The 7,098-nt window shown below is 37.0% G+C and overlaps 1 long non-coding RNA gene across 1 annotated transcript; it reads right to left on the bottom strand.

Moving 5' to 3' along the window:
- Positions 1 to 623: 623 nt before the first annotated feature.
- LOC103145288 (uncharacterized) lies at positions 624 to 3,101 on the bottom strand. The gene is made up of 3 exons (XR_477008.2): positions 2,969 to 3,101; positions 1,891 to 1,984; positions 624 to 819 (listed from the first exon to the last, which is right to left on the bottom strand). It is a non-coding gene; the product is annotated as an uncharacterized LOC103145288 (long non-coding RNA).
- Between the last annotated feature and the right edge of the window lie 3,997 nt (positions 3,102 to 7,098).

A 7,098-nucleotide genomic window follows, 5' to 3' on the forward strand; every position in this document is an offset into this window, starting at 1 on the left:
GCTCAGCACTTTGGGGCTCAGAAGGGAAGGGGGGTTGGGGGAGGCGTTGTGAAGCTTGGCTCTAAGGAACCGACTCTGGATGTGTGGCATTCACCGAAAGCACACATCCACACGCTGGCTTGGATTGTGTGCACAGTTTATGTACGTCTCAATTTTCTCTTGTCTCACACTTTTTGTTCACTCCTTTGTCACGCTGTCAACTCCTGACAGTTGTCAGTAAAAATACTGAAGCCAAATAATAAATTTCAGTTCGTGCAGCACAGCAGTCTGAGTGGAATTCAGAAATATATGCAAGCCAAAGTTAAAGAACAATTTTAGAGGTAAAAAGTGTAGTTTAGCAGTTCAAGATGTTGTTCTTCCCCCTCCCCCGAGACAAACCCGCTTTAAAAATTGTACATATTTCAACCCAAAACAAGGTTCTCTTCTATACCTGCAACATAGTTATGGTGTATGTACCAAAAACCTATTGATTATTTTGTATTATTACTTAAAGATTTGTTACCCGATTAAAAAAAAAAAAAAAACAACACTACTTAATGATACGTTAAAATAATTTTGGATTAAAATTAAACCAGGTATTAATGGAAGTAAAACTTGTAAGCAGAAAAAAAAAAACTCAAACATTTTGCCTCCTAAACATCAGTTTTTATTACAAAAAAAAAGAATGAAATGACTTATAATCCTTGAAAGTCTTCTTGTGACGAACGGCCATCCAGAGATGATCAAATATAAATGTCCTTGTCCAACGTCACTGAACAGTGAATTTGCGCGAGCCACTATGACGTCTCCATCTTGTAACCATGTTTTTCCAGCTCCGCTCTGCAGGAAGGAGAAAGAAAATAGAAAAGATCAAGTCAGCAGAGATGATTACTGGTGGGTGGTTGGGGCATAAGTACCCTCTGGTATTGATTGTAAGAACCATTAAGAGATGGAAGAGAGAGAAAAAAGAACTACATAAATATTAGATAATGCATGCAGCTATGGATTTGATGATTATACATACAGATGGCAGCTGTGCCCTTAAACAATAATGATATCTTTTAAGAAACAACTTAATGGTAGGTCTATTGTAATTGAACTAAATAAAATAGCATATTACTATTACTTAGTTCCAAGTGTACTCAAACATAAACAGAGCCGCCACTTATCTATCTACAGTTATTGATTATATATGCGTTTTCAAAGCATTATGGACCTGGAGATAACTCTCCGAACATAAATCCTGTTAAGATCAAACTTAATTACATTTTTTTTTATATATTTCACATACTGATTTTTAGACATAATTAGGGCATTAAAAACTAATCATGAAATATGAAATGGTACACTACCATTAATGGAAAAGCGCGCTAAAGAAAAGCAGCAGAAAAAGACACAATCTAAAAACAGCAGGACAGTCAGAATCCCCTCCCCTACGTAATTAGCCCCACCAAAAGTTCAAGACTGCCGGCTGCACAAAACAGGAAGAACATGAGCTAAGCAAAAATATTTGTGACCCTGATGTCACTCTTGTTTTTGATATAAGTTTTGCTGAGAATATCAGATGAGGGTACATTATTGTTTGATGTAACATTAATACAAATATCTCATATCTGCACCATTATATAAAACCCAAATAGACATCTTCAAAATAGTATAAATCTGTGAAACAAAAGCTGTAACTGTAATTGTATCTGCACAGCAAAACATAGGGGTCTCACTAAATTATACAGGGGCCGGAGGAAGAGGATTTAAAATGCAAGTTAAATAAATGTAATATTCATGAAGGAGACATAAAAAAACAACAACAAAAAAAACATTTATTTTCACTGTACTGTTCAACTTGGTATGTTGCTGTGCTTAGCTAAGTGAGAGCTTTAATATCATTTGTAGTGCTACATTAGTCATTACCTCAGCTGATTTGAGAAATCGTCTTCTACGTTGTCGTCGTCCCAGTTGTCTTCCCAAACATGAGCATCTTCATCTTCATCCAGTCCCGTCCAATCTGACATTTACAGCAAATCAGTTCGAGTTACAATTATATATTTGTATTTTAAACTCTCAAGACAGAAAGTTAAGCAGGAAAAAGCCCTTTTTCTACAGCTGTAAACAGGTGAATAATGTTGAAGTTTCGGTCCGATCAAAACAATGTTCGACTGACCTTAAGATAAGTTGAATTTTAAATCAAACAAATAGACTGCTCATAATGTTTGCATTGTGTAGCAGACCAATAACCATGCATTGTTTTCATCAATGTATTGAAATGTATTTATTTATAATCAATTGGTGCTAAAAACATTGCCTACGTCAAAAGTGCTAAAGGTAGTGTAAGCAGGGCTTCATGCCATATTGAGACACATCCTTTTTGTCTGCATTTGACACTGGCACTAAAGTTAATAATAAATTATCTTTATTATTAAGTCGAAAATGATGCAAGAAGATCTTTACTGTATTCATTTCAGGTTGTAATGTTCTCCGTTAATGCCTATAAAAGGTTTTGCGTCATTTTTCTACATAAACACGCCTTCTGGCTAAAAGTAGAGCATGTATACGAACATTTGCTCAAAATGTATGTACAGTATGTAACAAATAAGGCCATTTTTTTCTGTTTAAGTTCACAACCGTTACATATTTTAATGCAAACTGTGTCTCGTTTTATGATACCGTTGTGACACACTGCTAGCTGCGATGAGCTACAGCTTGTACAGTAAAAATTAGAAGTGATATGGCAGAGAAACATTACATGCAAGTTTTCCGATACAGTCCAGAGACAACATGTTGGAAGATTTGATTATTGTGGTTAAATAATCCAGTTTCAGTGGAATGTTTTGTTTTGTTTTGTTTTTTTCGGTTAGCTCGCAAATGCTAACGCAACTAGCCTAGCTGAGTCACTGTGCGCGGCCTCGCAGCGAAAATTTTAGGGCTGTGGATATCCTGTTCAAAGTTAAATAAGCACCTTACATATTCACAAAACACGCAAAATATTTACCCTCAGCTGGGAATTCTTCAAACTCGTCGTCCTCCTCCAATAAGCCCAAGTCTACGGTCTGCTTCTTGTCTGACATGTTAGCTCTGTTGCTGTGTGCTGCTCTGTGATGAATGGTTCTCTCACACCGTGGAATTATGGGAAAGTGAGGCTGTTCAGGCGGGTGGCTACTGCGCAGGACAACGCAGAAGTCATTACTTTTAGGCTCAAGCAAAGCTACAGTAGTTTACAGTAATATGATAGTGGATAGAGACTCAGCTGAGGGCAATGAAAACATAAAAAAAAAGATAAAGAAATTTAGAATCCGACATGGAATTAACAATATCAGTATGATTATAATAAATGTATCTGGCACAGAGGAAGATGGCAACACAAGTAAACAGAAGTGCTAGAAGATGTTTCTTAAAGTAGTTTGATTTGTTCATGTTTAAAATAAGATTAAAATGCACATATACGTTTTTATGATAATTATTTACATTTATTAAAAAAATAAATTATAAAATAAAAACTTTTTAAGGATTAAGAACGAGTTTAAAGTCTTCTTTATGCATTTAATTAAAAATAGCACATCTTTACACCATAAACTTAGACAAAAAATATATGCATAGGCTTATAGGTCTATACTTAGATTGACTTTTGATAGAATTATTGAATTTTGACAACTTTAAGTACTGAATTAAAAACAGTGTGGCACTTAGAAGAAAGAGGAAAAAAGATAGTAGAATAGTTCTTATCTTGACAATATTAATGAATATAAGGTATCGTGTTGATGTATATTACTCCTATTGTTGGTTCACACATTTTGCACCAGAATGCATTGATACAAAATGGATAAATGTCTATTTAAAATCTTTAGCCGCTTAAATAATATCATGTGTGATTATAAAAAAAAGCTTTGTTCTATATTAATAATGTTTAAGACATGCAATGTTTCCCACATTTAGACTTTTGTAGTTACAGCTAGAGCCAGTGCAAAACATCTGTTTTTTGTTTTGTTTTGTTTTTTATGTTTCAAGCATGAAAAAAATGTATGCAAAGATTGACAACGAGAAGGTCAAGTAAACATATCTGCAGATATTTGAGCAAACAAACACCTATTCTGTAAACTTCTCTGCACTTGTTTCTCTCTTCCCCCAGCTAAACTAGCACACACACTTTTTTTTTCCACACCACTAGAAAGCCCTCTTTCCTCTAAACAAACACACTCCAGCCATTGGAGTTTCTGTACATATTTTTCATCTGGGAACAAATGCACTTTGTAACCCATGCGGCTCGCTCGAATAATGAAGCGGCAGCCACAGCTTAGGATGTATTTTAGATAAATGGGAGCGCACATTTACCACAAAACCACTCACGCCACAATGGAAATTGCTCTGCAGCTGTCACTTGTTGACAGACGGAACAAACCTCAAACTTAGGCACCGCGTACTTATTCTATTTTCAAATTATTTTGTAATCATCCTAAGCCTTTGCACATGACAATGCCGCAACGCTCAGAGGAAAGAGGAAGAAGACTTGCAAAGAAGTCGAGGCCAAAGTGTTTAAACAATGCCATCCTTGTGGACGTAAAAATGCACAGCAGCACGTCGCAGAAATAAAAAGCAGCTGTAAGTTCAAAACTTTTCATTTTAAGAAGTTGCAAATTAGGAGAAAAAAAGAGAGAAGAAACTGATATTACAGCTGCTCCGGAGGCGATGAACACATTTAATTTTAAACAATGCCATTTAAAAAGAGAAAATATCACTTGGAGTTTTTCCACTTTTTGTCCTGTAAACTTTCGTTTACTAATTATATAATCAACAGATCACAACAAAGTTTTTGCAAAACCGCTAAAGGGCAGGAACAGGCTTTGTGGTTTTCAAAACTTTCCAGATCAAACTATTAAAGGCGTAGTTGACTCCACCTCCCTGAGTCAGCACTTTGTAGAACCACCGTCCTCTTCAATCACAAATCACAGCTGATTTTTCAGATCTTATCACATATTATCTATTTAATTTTGGCCTGAACTTTGACTGGGTCATTCAAGCACATAGATATTCCCCACCCTCTTTTTCTGCTCTCCTCTATGCCTGAACTGTATCTCCACTCAAAATTTTGCATAATAAATCACGTAGAATTTTCTATCTGCCTCACTATTGGTCCATCACATAAACCCTCAAAAAAACACAGAAAAATGTGTTGTTGCAATGCGACAAAGTGTTTAAAAGTTCAAGAGGTGGGAATACTTTCTCCAACACTCTGTTGTTTTGCATTTAAAATGAACAGTAATATTGTCAAAATCACACCTGTACTCAAAGAGTGCCAGTTACATTGGCCGTTCTCTTAGCTGACAAATGTCTGTTTACAAACTAAGCTTGTGTTCCTATCTATTTTTAAGACTAGACGTTTGAAATGATGGGAACAAATTTACTGAATTTAACCAAAAAAAAAAAAAAAGTTTCATTCACATCATTTAATTATGAATGCTGCTCTGTCTCGCTTTGAGCTCCCCTCCCTGAGGTATTGCTGAAGTCTGGTTCCCGTGTCATTCAGTCTCAGGTGCAAGTGAAGTCCTGGGAAGTAGCCTCAACGTCCGCCCGGCATACCTGAGACTGCAGTTACACTGCGCCTGGCGCCTGTAGTCTCTCTGCCCAGGATAAAAAAGAAAAAAAAAAAGAGAAAAGGAAAGGGGGGTTCGTAGACCAGGAGATCCAACATGGCCACTGGAGACTGACTCCGCCGTGATTTGTGTCTGTGTAGCAGCATTACATTTCTGCCCTTTCACAAAGCCCTCTGGGAAAGGACAGGTCGGCAGACACGGTAAGTGCACCTACTGAGACAGAGCAAGACTCCGACTGAGGCGCTGCCCTTCCAGTCTGACAGTCTGCACCCCGTTCCCCCAACACTCGCCCTGCTCTTTCTCACAGGCCTCGTTCGTGACGTGGCCTTCAGGCATCGGATGGAGCGAGGTAAAGAGAAAGTTCTCCACCAAGTAATCTAGATTATCTCCTAAAGATAAACAGAGGAGCCTCCATTTTCCGCTTGTCAGAGAAAGTGACAGGGCACTGGGGGAAAGCGGTCTGTCTTCAGTGCTGTCTAGTTGTGAACTGACTCTGCCCTAGAATAAAAGGGAAGATTATTTGTACGTACTTATTTACACACAAGGTGGTTTACGAGAAACTAAAGGAGCAGCGGGAAGAAAAATTACATTAAAGAAAAGGAATAAATTAGGGGGAATAATGGTAGCATTTAAGCATCAAATTATTATTATTTTTTTCTAAAAGTTAATTTAACAGCTGGTTAAAGTACAATTAAAATGTGCCAATTAGGCCATTTTTGACTTTGAGGGGGGAAAGTTGCAATAAACTTTCCTGATTTAAAGAATCCTGTTTTTTCTCTCAAGCTGGTTGTAGTGGGCCAGATTTTAACCTGCAACTCTGAAATGTTCTTATGTCCAACACAGGGTGACAGGTTTTTAAAATCTGTCATGTCACCAACAGGGAGTCGGTGCAGGGATCTTAAGGTCTGTGTGACATAATCCATTTTTCTTGTGTTGGTTGAGACTCTGGCAGCAGAAGTTTAGATAAACTGCAGCTCTCTGTTTCATTCATTCAACAGACCAATGCCCAGTTTCCATGGGAAAATCTCTAGGAGGGGTAATATGTTTAAGATGTTGATACACTGATATAGCAATAGACATTGTTGGGTGGTGAAATACAAACTTAAATCTATAATGAACATAGATTCAGATATATTTATAAATATGCCTGATTATCGCCTAGTTTCCATCTGTTATCCCTTGACAGGTTGACGTTGGCATGCAGTATAACATACATCAGATACTAAATATGACAAGATTCAACAAAAAAGCAACGGATAATACACAAGATGAAACACAGCAATACACTACAGGTTTTTTGCATGCTCAGTTCTTCAGCTTGAGTCTTATGTTATTCCTCACTTTGCCTAATTTCCTGTGTCTTTTCTGTATAAAGTTGGATGAAATTTGAACCTGTTGGTTTGTTGATTTAATTGACATTCAGAGAAACTATCTGCATCTGCACAATAAGTAATACTGAAGGGTAAACTTAGATATTGAAAAAAAGTGGCACAAGAATACTGCCTTGAGAAACTCCACCTGAGATATTTCTACG

This window comes from Poecilia formosa, unplaced genomic scaffold, assembly GCF_000485575.1.
Source record: "Poecilia formosa unplaced genomic scaffold, Poecilia_formosa-5.1.2 Scaffold139, whole genome shotgun sequence".
Classification (NCBI taxonomy): domain Eukaryota; kingdom Metazoa; phylum Chordata; class Actinopteri; order Cyprinodontiformes; family Poeciliidae; genus Poecilia; species Poecilia formosa.